This window comes from Phyllobates terribilis, unplaced genomic scaffold (assembly GCF_046119375.1).
Source record: "Phyllobates terribilis strain yellow unplaced genomic scaffold, ASM4611937v1 Scaffold_1__5_contigs__length_1240528914, whole genome shotgun sequence".
In the NCBI taxonomy this organism is placed as follows: domain Eukaryota; kingdom Metazoa; phylum Chordata; class Amphibia; order Anura; family Dendrobatidae; genus Phyllobates; species Phyllobates terribilis.
The window spans coordinates 817,229,080-817,245,274 of NW_027362761.1; the positions used below are offsets into that span (position 1 = coordinate 817,229,080).

The 16,195-nt window shown below is 44.3% G+C and overlaps 4 non-coding genes across 4 annotated transcripts; all 4 read left to right on the forward strand.

The window, feature by feature from the left end:
- The first annotated feature begins 1,684 nt into the window (after positions 1-1,684).
- On the forward strand, positions 1,685-1,757 carry TRNAK-UUU (transfer RNA lysine (anticodon UUU)). Its single transcript has one exon. It is a non-coding gene; the product is annotated as a tRNA-Lys (tRNA).
- Positions 1,758-2,733: 976 nt separating this feature from the next.
- On the forward strand, positions 2,734-2,806 carry TRNAK-UUU (transfer RNA lysine (anticodon UUU)). Its single transcript has one exon. It is a non-coding gene; the product is annotated as a tRNA-Lys (tRNA).
- A 973-nt stretch (positions 2,807-3,779) lies between these two features.
- TRNAK-UUU (transfer RNA lysine (anticodon UUU)) lies at positions 3,780-3,852 on the forward strand. The gene has a single exon. It is a non-coding gene; the product is annotated as a tRNA-Lys (tRNA).
- Positions 3,853-6,825: 2,973 nt separating this feature from the next.
- Positions 6,826-6,898, forward strand: TRNAK-UUU (transfer RNA lysine (anticodon UUU)). The gene has a single exon. It is a non-coding gene; the product is annotated as a tRNA-Lys (tRNA).
- The last annotated feature ends 9,297 nt before the right edge of the window (positions 6,899-16,195 follow it).

The following is a 16,195-nucleotide window of genomic DNA, read 5'->3' on the forward strand; positions in this document are numbered from 1 at the left end:
CCCCCTAGAAGGAAGTATATGGTGGGAAGCATGTACCTGTGGCTATCAGTCATGTGGAATGTCCTCAGGAGACGCGGAGTCCACCACTAGTCAGGAGGGGAAGAGGTATCCCAGGTGTATCCCCTGTATTTATATAGAAGGGGGAGAGATGGCAAGGAACGCCGCAAGAGTGCGCGAATGAGAGGGGACCCGAAACCGGAAGTGATGCGACGTGTGCGTCATGGGGTCCGTGGTCAGGTGCTGGTCACGTGGGCGGAAGTGCCTCTGTTTGCGTTCCAGCGGAGAAGATATGCGTTCCACTGCTGCTGAAGGTTAGAAGCAGACAATAGGAAGAAATCGGGTCACAAAGCGGGAGCATCCAAGGGGAGCAGGAGAGGAGGCAGAGGTTTAGGAAGGATGCTGGAGATAGAGGAAAATAAAATTAGCAAGATATGCAAAAACACAGACAAGTCACCAACATACACAGCACATATATGTCTATCTGGATATAATCATAAATAAAGGAGACATGTTAGTGTCAATAAACAATACTTATTGTATATCCTGATGTGTTGTGTGACCTGGCCATAGTTCACCTGTTACATGAAGGAGAGCAAATCATAATCGCGATTAAGACCTTTAGGGGTCAGTGATTGCAATTCATGAATCCAAAATGATTCCCTACGTTTAAGCATACGGATCCGGTCGCCCCCTCTACGTGGAATGGGTACATGGTCTATGACTTGAAATTTCAGTTGTGAGATGGTGTGGCCTGTAGATGAAAAATGTTGTGGCAGTGGTAGTAATACATTTTTACAGCGAATGGTGGACTTATGTTTGGATATGCGATCCTTGACTGGTTGAGTAGTTTCTAAGGGACCGAAACGTCTGATTATAATTTTGTACTCACTTGATTAAAAAATACATTATCTTACTTATCTTGAGTGCCGGGTTTTTGATAGACTTAAATATGGACAGAGACATTTTTTTTTTAAATGTTGCAAAAGTGCACTTAGAAAGAACCTGGATAGCTCAGTCTGTAAAGAACCCGTCTTTTAATCTGAGGGTCCATTATTTACGTCATTGTTGAGTTTTGAGGTGTTTTAACCTAGACCTATCATTTAGCTTTGTTTAAATCATACCTAGCTTTTCAGAAATAAATGTCATGTGGATATGAGGATTAACACTACTTTGGCAATTTTGTGACTTGCTTTCTGCATCTTTCCCTCTGTAGACTCTATGTCTAACTTTCAGTACTCTTTAAGCTGATGGGTGGAAACTAGCAGCTATGATGTCTCCCATAAAAAACACACAGAATCAGAGTGATTCCTACTTTTTTTTCTTTGCAGCACATTTAGCAGTACCAATATGAAAGTCAAAATTAATCAATGCTGAGCTGTGTGAATGTGAATTCAGCTTTGGAGTAAACTAAATCAACCGCTTGATGATGCAACTTCACCTGCCTTTAACTGCCCAAATCTGATAGCCTTTCACTGGGCTGAATACTCATCACTCCTCTTACCCTGTTTCCTATACATAGAGTATAAAAAGAGATGTAAACTGACACCTCATTATGCTGGCAGACTATGTGCTGGCTTTGGTTTTGGGTATGTACACACATATGAAAAAAATCAACATATCTGAAGATACATTTAGATGAATCGGAAGTAAATCTTGAAAAATGTGCTAAATTTGTTCATAAGGAACCTGGATAGCTCAGTCGGTAGAGCATCAGACTTTTAATCTGAGGGTCCAGGGTTCAAGTCCCTGTTCAGGCATTAAGCTTTTAAATCTCAAAAGATCACTTTGTATTGTTTAAATCTCAGCTTGTGCTTGAAGATTAGTTGCATGCTTAATGCACTTGTTTGACATGAGAAATAAAATGCTCTTATACACTAGAGAAAAAACAAAAAACATGTTTTTGAATATGTCCAAACTCACGACAAGTTATTGATTATGTGCTTGGTTTTGGCTTTGAACAGTCATATTGAATGATAATTTTTCTGAATATACTTAAATATGGACACAGACATTTTTTTTGAAAATGTTGCAACAGTGCACTTAGAAAGAACCTGGATAGCTCAGTCTGTAAAGAATCCGTCTTTTAATCTGAGGGTCCATTACTTACGTCATTGTTGAGTTTTGAGGTGTTTTAACCTAGACCTATCATTTAGCTTTGTTTAAATCATACCTAGCTTTTCAGAAATAAATGTCATGTGGATATGAGGATTAACACTACTTTGGCAATTTTATGACTTGTTTTCTGCATTTTTCCCTCTGTAGACTCTATGTCTAACTTTCAGTACTCTTTAAGCTGATGGGTGGAAACTAGCAGCTATGATGTCTCCCATAAAAAACACACAGAATCAGAGTGATTCCTACTTTTTTTTCTTTGCAGCACATTTAGCAGTACCAATATGAAAGTCAAAATTAATCAATACTGAGCTGTGTGAATGTGAATTCAGCTTTGGAGTAAACTAAATCAACCGCTTGATGATGCAACTTCACCTGCCTTTAACTGCCCAAATCTGATAGCCTTTCACTGGGCTGAATACTCATCACTCCTCTTCCCCTGTTTCCTATGCATAGAGTATAAAAAGAGATGTAACCTGACACCTCATTATGCTGGCAGACTATGTGCTGGCTTTGGTTTTGGGTATGTACACACATATGAAAAAAATCAACATATCTGAAGATACATTTAGATGAATCGGAAGTAAATCTTGAAAAATGTGCTAAGTTTGTTCAGAAGGAGCCTGGATGGCTCAGTTGGTAGAGCATCAGACTTTTAATCTGAGGGTCCAGGGTTCGAGTCCCTGTTCAGGCGTTAAGCTTCTAAATCTCAACAGATCACATTGTATTGTTTAAATCTCAGCTTGTGCTTGAAGATTAGTTGCATGCTTAATGCACTTGTTTGACATGAGAAATAAAATGCTCTATTACACTAGAGAAAAAAACAAAAAACATGTCTTTGAATATGTCCAAACTCACGACAAATCTTTGATTATTTGTTTTGGCTTTGAACAGTCATATTGGATGATAATTTTTCTGAGTATACTTAAACATGGACAGAGACATTTTTTTTTTAAAATGTTGCAAAAATGCACTTAGAAAGAACCTGGATAGCTCAGTCTGTAAAGAACCCGACTTTTAATCTGAGGGTCCATTATTTACATCATTGTTGAGTTTTGAGGTGTTTTAACCTAGAACTATCATTTAGCTTTGTTTAAATCATACCTAGCTTTTCAGAAATAAATGTCATGTGGATATGAGGATTAACACTACTTTGGCAATTTTATTACTTGTTTTCTGCATTTTTCCCTCTGTAGACTCTATGTCTAACTTTCAGTACTCTTAAAGCTGATGGGTGGAAACTAGCAGCTATGATGTCTCCCATAAAAAACAAACAGAATCAGAGTGATTCCTACTTTTTTTTCTTTGCAGCACATTTAGCAGTACCAATATGAAAGTCAAAATTAATCAATACTGAGCTGTGTGAATGTGAATTCAGCTTTGGAGTAAACTAAATCAACCGCTTGATGATGCAACTTCACCTGCCTTTAACTGCCCAAATCTGATAGCCTTTCACTGGGCTGAATACTCATCACTCCTCTTCCCCTGTTTCCTATGCATAGAGTATAAAAAGAGATGTAACCTGACACCTCATTATGCTGGCAGACTATGTGCTGGCTTTGGTTTTGGGTATGTACACACATATGAAAAAAATCAGCATATCTGAAGATACATTTAGATGAATCGGAAGTAAATCTTGAAAAATGTGCTAAATTTGTTCAGAAGGAACCTGGATAGCTCAGTTGGTAGAGCATCAGACTTTTAATCTGAGGGTCCAAGGTTCAAATCCCTGTTCAGGCTTTTCAAGCTTTTAAATCTCAACAGATCATTTTGTATTGTTTAAATCTCAGCTTGTGCTTGAAGATTAGTTGCATGCTTAAAGCACTTGTTTGACATGAGAAATAAAATGTTCTTTTACACTAGAGAAAAAAACAAAAAACATGTTTTTGAATATGTCTAAACTCTCGACAAATCATTGATTATGTGCCTGATTTTGGCTTTGAACAGTCATATTGGATGATAATTTTTCTGAGTATACTTAAATATGGACAGAGACATTTTTTTTGAAAATGTTGCAAAAGTGCACTTAGAAAGAGCCTGGATAGCTCAGTCAGTAAAGCACCCGTCTTTTAATCTGAGGGTCCATTATTTACATCATTTTTCAGTTTTGAGGCTTTTTAACCTAGACCTATCATTTAGCTTTGTTTAAATCATACCTAGCTTTTCAGAAATAAATGTCATGTGGATATGAGGATTAACACTACTTTGGCAATTTTATGACTTGTTTTCTGCATTTTTCCCTCTGTAGAGTCTATGTCTAACTTTCAGTACTCTTTAAGCTGATGGGTGGAAACTAGCAGCTATGATGTCCCCCATAAAAAAACACACAGAATCAGCGTGATTCCTACTTTTTTTCTTTGCAGCACATTTAGCAGTACCAATATGAAAGTCAAAATTAATCAATACTGAGCTGTGTGAATGTGAATTCAGCTTTGGAGTAAACTAAATCAATCACTTGATGATGCAGCTTCACCTGCCTTTAACTGCCCAAATCTGATAGCCTTTCACTGGGCTGAATACTCATCACTCCTCTTCCCCTGTTTCCTATACATAGAGTATAAAAAGAGATGTAACCTGACACCTCATTATGCTGGCCGACTATGTGCTGGCTTTGGTTTTGGGTATGTACACACATATGAAAAAAATCAGCATATCTGAAGATACATTTAGATGAATCTGAAGTAAATCTTGAAAAATGTGCTAAGTTTGTTTGGAAGGAGCCTGGATAGCTCAGTCGGTAGAGCATCAGAATTTTAATCCCTGTTTAGGCATTAAGTTTTTAAATCTCAGCAGTTCAGTTTGTATTGTTTAAATCTCAGCTTGTGCTTGAAGATTAGTTGCATGCTTAATGCACTTGTTTGACATGAGAAATAAAATGCTCTTTTACACTAGAGAAAAAAAAACAAAACATGTCTTTGAATATGTCCAAACTCACGACAAATCATTGATTATGTGCTTGGTTTTGGCTTTGAACAGTCATGTTGGATGATATTTTTTCTGAGTATACTTAAATATGGACAGAGACATTTTTTTTTAAAATGTTGCAAAAGTGCACTTAGAAAGAACCTGGATAGCTCAGTCTGTAAAGCACCCGTCTTTTAATCTGAGGGTTCATTATTTACATCACTGTTCAGTTATGAGGCTTTTTAACCTAGACCTATCATTTAGCTTTGTTTAAATCATACCTAGCTTTTCAGAAATAAATGTCATGTGGATATGAGGATTAACACTACTTTGGCAATTTTATGACTTGTTTTCTGCATTTTTCCCTCTGTAGACTCTATGTCTAACTTTCAGTACTCTTTAAGCTGATGGGTGGAAACTAGCAGCTATGATGTCTACTTTTTTTTCTTTGCAGCACTTTAACAGTACCAATATGAAAGTCAAAATTAATCAATACTGAGCTGTGTGAATGTGAATTCAGCTTTGGAGTAAACTAAATCAATCGCTTGATGATGCAGCTTCACCTGCCTTTAACTGCCCAAATCGAATAGCCTTTCACTGGGCTGAATACTCATCATTCCTCTTCCCCTGTTTCCTATACATAGAGTATAAAAAGAGATGTAACCTGACACCCCATTATGCTGGCAGACTATGTGCTGGCTTTGGTTTTGGGTATGTATACACATATGAAAAAAATCAACATATCTGAAGATACATTTAGATGAATCTGAAGTAAATCTTGAAAAATGTGCTAAGTTTGCTTGGAAGGAGCCTGGTTAGCTCAGTCAACTTTTAATCTGAGGGTCCAGTGTTCAAGTCCCTGTTCAGGCATTAAGTTTTTAAATCTCAACATATCACTTTGCATGCTTAATGCACTTGCTTGACATGAGAAATAAAATGCTCTTTTACACTAGAGAAAAATACAAAAAACATGTCTTTGAATATATCCAAATTCACGACAAATCATTGATTATGTGCTTGGTTTAGGCTTTGAACAGTCATATTGAATGATCATTTTTCTGAGTATACTTAAATATGGACAGAGACATTTTTTTTGAAAATGTTGCAAAACTGCACTTAGAAAGAACCTGGATAGCTCAGTCAGTAAAGCCCCCGTCTTTTAATCTGAGGGTCCATTATTTACATCATTGTTCAGTTTTGATGCATTTTAACCTAGACCTATCATTTAGCTTTATTTAAATCATACCTAGCTTTTCAGAAATAAATGTCATGTGGATATGAGGATTAACACTACTTTGGCAATTTTATGACTTGTTTTCTGCATTTTTCCCTGTGTAGACTCTATGTCTAACTTTCAGTACTCTTTAAGCTGATGGGTGGAAATTAGCAGCTATGATGTCTTCCATAAAAAACTCACAGAATCAGTGTGATTCCTACTTTTTTTTCTTTGCAGCACATTTAGCAGCACCAATATGAAAGTCAAAATTAATCAATACTGAGCGGTGTGAATGTGAATTCAGCTTTGGAGTAAACTAAATCAATCGCTTGATGATGCAGCTTCACCTGCCTTTAACTGCCCAAATCGGATAGCCTTTCACTGGGCTGAATACTCATCACTCCTCTTCCCCTGTTTCCTATACATAGAGTATAAAAAGAGATGTAACCTGACACCTCATTATGCTGGCAGACTATGTGCTGGCTTTTGTTTTGGGTATGTATACACATATGAAAAAAATCAGCATATCTGAAGAAACATTTAGATGAGTCGGAAGTAAATCTTGAAAAATGTGCTAAGTTTGCTTGGAAGGAGCCTGGATAGCTCAGTCGGTTGAGCATCAGACTTTTAATCAGAGGGTCCAGGGTTCAAGTCCCTGTTCAGGCGTTAAGCTTTTAAATCTTAACAGATCACTTTGTAATGTTTAAATGCACTTGTTTGACATGAGAAATAAAATGCTCTTTTACTCTGGAGAAAAAAACAAAAAACAAGTCTTTGAATATGTCCAAACTCACGACAAATCATTGATTATGTGCTTGGTTTTGGCTTTGAACAGTCATATTTGATGATAATTTTTCTGAGTATACTTAAATATGGACAGAGACATTTTTTTTGAAAATGTTGCAAAAGTGCACTTAGAAAGAAGCTGGATAGCTCAGTCTGTAAAGCACCCATCTTTTAATCTGAGGGTCCATTATTTACTTCATTGTTCAGTTTTGAGGCTTTTTAACCTAGACCTATCATTTAGCTTTGTTTAAATCATACCTAGCTTTTCAGAAATAACTGTCATGTGGATATGAGGATTAACACTACTTTGGCAATTTTATGACTTGTTTTCTGCATTTTTCCCTCTGTAGACTCTATGTCTAACTTTCAGTGCTCTGTAAGCTGATGGGTGGAAACTAGCAGCTATGAAAAAAATACAAAACACACAGAATCAGAGTGATTCCTACTTTTTTTTCTTTGCAGCACATTTAGCAGTACCAATACGAAATCCAAAATTAATCAATACTGAGCTGTGTGAATGTGAATTCAGCTTTGGAGTAAACTAAATCAATCGCTTGATGATGCAGCTTCATCTGCCTTTAACTGCCCAAATCTGATAGCCTTTCACTGGGCTGAAAACTCATCACTAGTGTTGAGCGAACATGCTCGACACTGCTCGGTACTCGCCCGAGCATCACGCTACTCGGGATGTTCGGCGAGCACCGAGCATTTCCGGGTTACTCGGGCGGGAGCTCGGGTCTCCGCCCTGCATGTTTGGTGCTCTTTACAGAGCCAATGAACATGCAGGGAATGCCAGCCAGTCACTGTAATGCCGCAGCCATGTTGTTTGTGGGCATTACAGCGATTGGCTGGCGGCACAGCGTCACCTCGAGTATTTAAAACCGGGCGCCGCCGTCTTGGACACAGTTGCTCCGGTCAGACAGTGTAGGGACAGCGCTGCTGATTTAGGGAGAGATATATCCTGCAAAATAGTTAGTGTAGGGTCTGTAAAGGCTGCCAGATCAAACAAACAGTCCTTCTCTGGACTAATATCCATCCCAGGTATATCAGGCAGGCAGGCAGGCAGGCTGTATAGGAGACGCAGTGGTTATACCAGCAAACGCTGCATTACAGTCCTGTGTGCTGCTCCTGTTGCTGAAATTGCTGGACTTAGCTCCAGGTCCCGGGGGCCAGGAAAAATCCTTTTCTTTTATCTAAATCCTCTTTTTTTTTTCCTCCTTCACAATGTACAAATACCCATCTTATTAACCTTTTGGTGCCCCCCCCCCCCCCCAAAAAAAAAGTGTGCCTCTGATTTTTCAGACACAAATATATCTGTTGAAAATAGTCTGGTGTAGGCCAGAGAAATAGAAGTGTGGTTTTGCAGTTCTATGGGCCATTTGTATCTAAATAAAACAGTTTGAGTGTGTCGCTCACTGTTCAGCCGCAAATATATATATATTTTAAAAAGCCTGGTTTACACCAGTAAATTATTACTGTGGTTTTGATGTTCCACGGTAAAACATCTCTATTATCCTGTTTTTGGCATTTTTTGCTGTATAAAAATAATAATAGTGTCTCCCTGATTTTTCAGACACAAATATATCTGTTGAAAATAGTCTGGTGTAGGCCAGAGAGACAGAAGTGTGCTTTTGCTGTTCCACGGTAAAAAATCTCTATTATCCTGCTTTTTGCATTTTTTGCTGTAAAAAAAAAAAATAGTGTCTCCCTGATTTTTCAGACACAAATATATCTGTTGAAAATAGTCTGGTGTAGGCCCGAGAAATACAAGTGTGGTTTTGCATTTCCACGGTACAAACCTCTGTATTATCCACTTTTGGGCCATTTGTATCTAAAAAAAACAGTTTGAGTGTGTCGCTCACTGTTCAGCCGCAAATATATATATATTTTAAAAAGCCTGGTATACACCAGTAAATTATAACTGTGGTTTTGCTGTTCCATGGTAAAAAATCTCTATTATTCAGGTTTTGGTAGTTTTTTCCGTAAAGAAAAACAGTAGTGTCTCCTGACTGTTGTGACACAAAAATATATCTGTTGAAAATAGTCTTGTGTAGGCCCGACATCCCAGTGTGGTTTCGCAGTTCCACGGGTCAAATCGCTGTACTATCCAGTTTTGGGCCTTTGGTATCTAAAAAAAAAGCAGTTTGAGTGTGTCGCTCACTGTTCAGCCGCAAATATCTCTATTTAAAAAAGTGTGGTATACCCCAGTAAACAATAACTGTGGTTTTCCTCTTCCACAGTTCTAATCTACTCTTTATTACCCTTTTTCCATTGATAGTGCAAGTGTAAGCTATTTTACTTCATTTACAATGGGCAAGGCGCGTGGCAAGGGACGTGGAAGTGGACGTTCTGGTGATGGTTCGTGCAGAGGACGGGGCCGTGGCCAAGGTGAAAATGTGCCACAACCAACAGCCACATCTTCTCGCTCCAACTTCTTGACCGAATTACTAGGAAGCACAGAACAACACCAGTATTGAGAACTGATCAGTGTGAACAGGTTATTAATTGGATAGCAGACAATACTTCCAGTTACCTGGGCACCACCACCTCCGGTCTGTCTTCCACACGGTCAACTCTTAGTAGCCGTGAGTCTCGACCGCATACTCCTCCTCACCCTGATGCTCCTTCCTCCCACCATGCCGAGTGTCGTCAGACAGCAAGTGATCCCACACTTGGACACTCTGAAGAGCTGTTCACTGGTCCATTTCCATATTTGGGCCCCTCGCCTGATACGCTTGAAGTGGTGGAAGAGGAGATCCCATGTTGCGATGCCCAAATATTTGAACAGCCACGGCCACAGGAAGTCGACGTTGGCAATCTGTCACAAGAGGTGGACGATGACGAGACACAATTGCCAGGAAGTGAGGAGGAGGATCGTGGTGCGCAAGTGGAAGAGAAGGAGGTGGTGGATGATCTAGTAACTGACCCAACGTGGAAGGAGGACATGCAGAGTGAGGCCAGCAGCACACAGGGGGAGGGAGGCAGAGTACCCCAACAGGCAGGAAGAAGCAGTGTGGTGGCCGCAGACAGAAGGCAGGCAACCGTTCCCCGTAACACCAACACGAGGGACGTTGCCAGTACAAGCGGTAGGGATTCCAGAGTCTGGAATTTTTTTAAAGACTCTGCTGATAACCCCAAAAAGGCCATATGTTCCACCTGCCATGCCAGCATCAGCAGGGGTGACAAAACTACCAGCCTGACCACCACCAGCATGATCAGGCACATGGCAGCAAAGCACACGACTTTGTGGGGCGAAACCCAGGGTCCACGACCAGTGTCAGCGGGTGTCACCACTGCTTCTTCCACTGTTGTGCGTGCAATAGAACCCCCTGTTGTGTGTGCAAGGCAATCCCCTGTCCATACTGCATGTAAAGATGCCCCCTCCTCTCAGTCTTCACTTGTTATGGCAGTTTCTCAATTAACAGCATCAACGTCCACGTCCCACCGCAGCGTTCAATTGTCCATATCCCAGACCTTTGAACGAAAGCGGAAATTCGCAGCTAACGGCCCACAGGCCACAGTCCTAAATTCGCACATTTCACGACTGCTTGCATTGGAAATGCTGCCTTTTAGGCTGGTGGAGACGGAATCCTTCCGCAATCTTATGGCGGTGGCCGTCCCTCGGTACTCGGTCCCCAGCCGACACTATTTTTCCCTGTGTGCCATCCCCGCACTACACAAGCACGTGTCCCAAAGCATCTGCCGTGCCCTCAACAATGCAGTTACTGGGAGAGTCCACCTGACAACGGACACGTGGACAAGTGCTTGTGGCCAGGGACGGCACATCTCTCTGACGGCACACTGGGTAAACATAGTGAAAGCCGGGACCCAGTCGGACCTTGGGATGGAACACATCCTCCCCACACCGAGGATTGCGGGCCCTATGTCAGTCAGAGTTGCCCCCACAGTGTACAGCTCCTGCGCATCCTCCTCCTCCTCCTCCTCATGTTCAGTCTCCATCTCAGATATCAACACATCAGTTACAAGCTGGAAGCATTGCAGTACTGCCTCCGCTAAGCGGCAACAGGCTGTGCTGAAACTCATAAGCTTAGGTGATAAACCTCACACTGCTTGTGAGTTGTGGACAGCTGTGAAAGAGCAGGCAGATCTGTGGCTGAGACCGCTGAACCTACATCCCGGCATGGTCGTGTGTAACAATGGCCGTAACCTGGTGGCGGCTCTGAGGCGAGGTGAGATCACACACGTACCATGCCTGGCTCATGTGCTTAACCTCGTGGTTCAGCGGTTTCTTAAATCGTACCCCGAGTTGCCAGATCTGCTTGTGAAAGTACGCCGCCTGTCAGCTCATTTTCGCAAGTCGGCTACAGCTTCTGCCGCCCTTGCTGTGTTGCAGCAGCGTTTGCAGCTTCCGGCACACCGACTGGTGTGTGATGTCCCCACACGTTGGAACTCTACCCTCCACATGTTGCAAAGGATTTGTGAGCAGAAGAGAGCAGTTGTGGAGTACCAGCTGCAACAAGGCCGTCGATATTCAGGTCAGACTCCACACATAAGACCTCAGGAGTGGACCTGGATGTCTGACATATGTACCATCCTGACAAACTTTGAGGAGGCTACCAAGATGGTGAGTGGTGATGACGCCATCATTAGTGTCAGCATCCCACTGGTCTGTCTTTTGCAACGCTCTCTGCAGAGAATTAAAGAGGAGGCATTGCAGCCAGAGTATGATGAGATGGATCAAGAACCCGTAGCGGGCGATTACACACAGCCCAGCCTCATCTCATCCCAACGTGCATTGGGGGACAATGAGGGAGAGGAGGGGGAGGAGGAGGAGGAAGAACAGGAGCTGCTATCATGCGTTGTAGACGGTAGTACCTGTACAAGTGTCATACCGTCGGTTCAGCGTGGGTGGCCTGAGGACAGGGGGGAGGAGGAAGAGGAGGAGGAGGAGAGCATGGTCAGTCGTCATCTTGGTGAGGACACAGAAATCTTGCCCGTTACCAGTCTGGCACGCATGGCTGACTTTATGTTACGCTGCCTTAACCGTGACCCTCGCGTTGTCAAAATGTTGGGTGACAGTCATTACTGGTTGGTGACACTTGTAGACCCCCGCTACAAGGAGAACTTTCACTCTCTTATTCCTGAGGTGGAGAGGTCTACAAAAATGGGGCAATACCAGAAGGCCCTTGCTGCAGAACTCTTAAAAAAATTCCCATCTGAACACGCTAGCGGCAGAGGTCACAGTTCGTTGCCCAACCAAGGCGTACAGGCGAGAGAGATGCAACTCCAATCAAGCAGAGGCAGGGGAACACTGTCAACGTTCTGGGACAGTTTTCTGACACCCGCCCAGCTTACAGGCCCTGAGGCGCGGGGTACTCTCACAAGGAGTGGAAAGTTTCAAAAGATGGTGAGGGAGTACCTTAACGATCGTACCAGCGTCCTCCGTGATTCCTCTGTGCCTTTTAATTATTGGGTATCCAAGCTGGACACTTGGAATGAACTCGCTCTGTACGCCTTGGAGGTCCTGGCCTGCCCTGCCGCTAGCGTGTTATCGGAGCGTGTTTTTAGTGCCGCTGGGGGAATTATAACTGATAAGAGCACTCACCTGTAAACTGACAATGTTGACAAGCTGACCCTTATCAAAATGAACAAGGGCTGGATGGGGCCAGACTTCTCATCACCACCAAATGACAGCAGAGTAACATAAAGTCAAATCCACTGTGTTATTTCGGGAGGTGTATTCACATGCACCGCTTCACACCCACACATGGGTATACGCTTCCTCGTTTCGGCTGTTTAATCTTCTTCTCCTTATCCTCAGCCTCCACCACCATTATACCACCAGGGTGCCAGCATTGCAAGTTCCTCTGTCCTAATTTTTGGCAGCTTTTGCTGGGAAAGCATAAGCAAATACCATGGGACACCCACTCCCCAATAATGGGACTTATGTTTGTAATATGCTGTACTGCATGTGACGCGCCCCCTGGGCCGTGTGTACACGTGTGTGGGATACCCGTTGCCGGGTGTCTGGGGTCTGTAGTCTCTGTGGCGGTGACCCGGTCCCGTGGCTCAGGCTGGTCAAACCAGTGGCAATCTTTCTTAGGTTTTGAGGTTAATTGTCCGACTGCGCCACCCGTGGATTGCGGTCAGGGAGTACCACCGCTGCAAGGCAGACCGCTGAGGCTGGTGTTGTGTGCGCAGCATAAAATGGGATAACTCCCCTCGGGAGGAGTATAGCCTCAGGGCAGTGAGTGTGGATGATGGGGGTGATGGTGCACGAGCGCAGCAGGAATGACTCAGAGTCTTTGCAGTGCAGTTCAGGGTCTTTACTGATGATTATAAGGTAGACCCTCCCGGGAGTACTGGCTAGCATAAGAGGCCTGGTCAGTCTGTGAGCAAGCAGGAGTTCCCCTGGCCAGGTGGAGTTGTAGGCCTCCCCGTCTGTCTGCACTCTTCCTGGCTACCTTGCTGTAAGCGGATAGAAGTAGCCCACGTCCCTGAGTGTACCATGTAGTGCTCACCCGTATGACTGATGACTTGGGGCCTTCTGCTTGCCTCCGCTCCACGACGGCGGTGCTGGTCCCTTGCTTGTGACTGAGCCTCCGGGCTTCTATGACCAGAGGACCTGAAATCCCCTGCTGGATTCTGCTGCTGGATATATAAGTCCTCACAGCTTCGGACTCCTGTGTCCGGTTCCTATTGTCTTCTGCCAGGGCGAGCTCTGCTCAGCTTCCAGCCCCTCGTCTTTAGCTCCTAGCTCCTACAGAGCTCCTTGCTGTTACTTTCCCTTGCTCTCACTCTGACTCTGACTGTTCTCTGTTCTCTGACTCACTCAACTCCACCCCAGATCCAGTTTATAAGGGCAGAATTATCCCCTCCCAGGACTGGGGCAGGAGGATGTTGCATGTTTAAGGGATCCTGACCAGGAAACCTCCCACTTGCTCTCCGACGTAATCTCTATTACTGTGGTGACCAGACCCCTGGGGTGCCACACATGGCTCTTGTAAGGGGCATTGCAGTACCTCATAATTTTTGGAAAGCATTCCATTCACTGTGCACAGGAGACCCAGTTGCTATGAATGGAAAAAAAGGTTTAGTTAACGCCCTCTGACCTCCATGTCATTTCCAAGGGGCATTGGAGTGCCTCGAAATTTTTGGTAGGCATTGCACTCACTGTATGCCCTATAACTGTGTAGCCGAACCGCTCCTTTTGTTACAGAAACATATCCTACAAGACATATCTGGTTGACTGGCCTGATATTGATGTGAATGGTCCCTGTTCCTCCTGCTCTTTCTCCTTTGCCACTACCTCATCCATCATTTATCACCTGAAGCTTTGTTTTAACGGGAGTCATAGAACTTGGATAGTAGCAGGAAAACATCCAGCAATCCTCGGAGGAGGTAGGATATGCGCCAAAACGCTGACCTCCCTAGGCCTAGCCGCTACTACATACATGCGCTTGCATTACAACAAAACAAAGCAGATGCTAACTTCTATCATCCTCATCATGCTCCTCACCTTGGCACTCTCAACTCCCCTGATGGAGAAGCCAGGGCCCACCGGAGGAGTCTGATAGTCCGGTGGGCTCGGCCAATGCTGCCCTAAAGCAGGCCAGGCTAAGAAAAGTGTGGGAAAGGTTACCGGTACAAATAGGGGTGGCTGGGGACCGAGTATGGACACCCGGCCACCCCCTGGAGGCTGGGGAGCAAGCGGGGACACCCGGCCACCAGGCGGCTGGGGACTGAGTATGGATACCAGGCCGCCGACACAGCCATGGCGTGGTGGCCAGATTCCGCCTCCACATGCCTAAAAGGCCCAATTTAAAGTGCAAGCAAGCAAGCAGTATTGTATTGCAGCCTGGGGGTGGGTGGGTGGCAGGCTGCATACTTGCGCTTGCATTGCAAGGAATGGGAGAGGTACAATTGAACTCTGCCCTGGGACAAGGACTTGAATGGGGATAGTTGCAAGTCTGCAACGACAGGTGCAAGGTGGGAGGCATCTTCGCATGTACCATGAACAGGGGTTTGGCATGCACACACTACAGCGGAATAGACTCTCCTTCCCACTAAATGCACTGGGGAGGGCACAGGTAATGTTTTGGTATACGCGCTTAATCTTATGTATAAGGCACACCAGGACAAATAGGGGTGGCTGGGGACTGAGTATGGATACCTCGCTGCCGAAGCAGCCATGAGGTAGTGGCCAGCTTCGGCCTCCTCTAAACTAAAAGGCCCCATTTCAAGTGCAAGCTAGCAGTATGAATTGCAGTCTGGGGGTGGGTGGGTGGCAGGCTGCACACTTACACTTGCATTAAAAGAAAACATAGCAGATGCTAACTTCTGTCATGATCATCATGCTCCTCACCTTGGCACTCTCAACTCCACTGATGGAGAAGTCAGGGCCCACCGGAGGAGTCTGGTTCTCTGGTGGGCTCGTCCAATGATGCCTAAAGCAGGCCGGGCTAAGAAAAGTGTGTGGGGGGATGTTCCAAGGAGAAATGGGGGCGGCTGGGGACCGTTTATGGACACCCGACTGCCCCCAGGCGGCTGGGGACCGTGTGGACACTCGGCCGTGGGGCGGTTGGGGACTGAGTATGGATTCCAGGCCGCCAACACAGCCATGACGTGGTGGCTAGTGTTGAGCCACCCCCGTAGTGTTCGAGTTCGGTTCGGTTTGTCGAACACCCGTGTGTTCGCCGAACTGTTCGTCGAACTGTTCGTCGAACACCTTCGAACACCGTTAAAACCAATGGCAGGCAAACAAAAACACATAGAAACACATAGAAAACACCTTCAAAGGTGTCCAAAAGCTGACAAACTGCTCAGAAGACATAACTAACACATGGAAAAGTGACAAGTACATATAGTCATGCGAAAATAAAAGAGGTGGAGGAGTAAAAGGAGGGGGAGACACAGATATAGGCATGTCATGCCCTTCTAAAATCCAAAAAGTGAGAAGCCGACACGGCCAGTCCGCTCCTGCCCGTGCCACCTCCGTGTCGCTGGGTTTGTGCCAGAGCCGCGGTGAACCCTGACGGCCAGCCCCCCTCTCCCAATACTGGTGCCTGTCCGCTGGTGGGTCGAGTGAGCCCCCCTGTGGTGGAGGCAGCTCTAAGCTTTTTAATTTAAATTGTCTCTCTAATTTGAATGAATACACTTTAAATCCATTTACAAGGATCTATTGGAGGGCAAGTCTCATGCCAGCAGCCGCGGTAA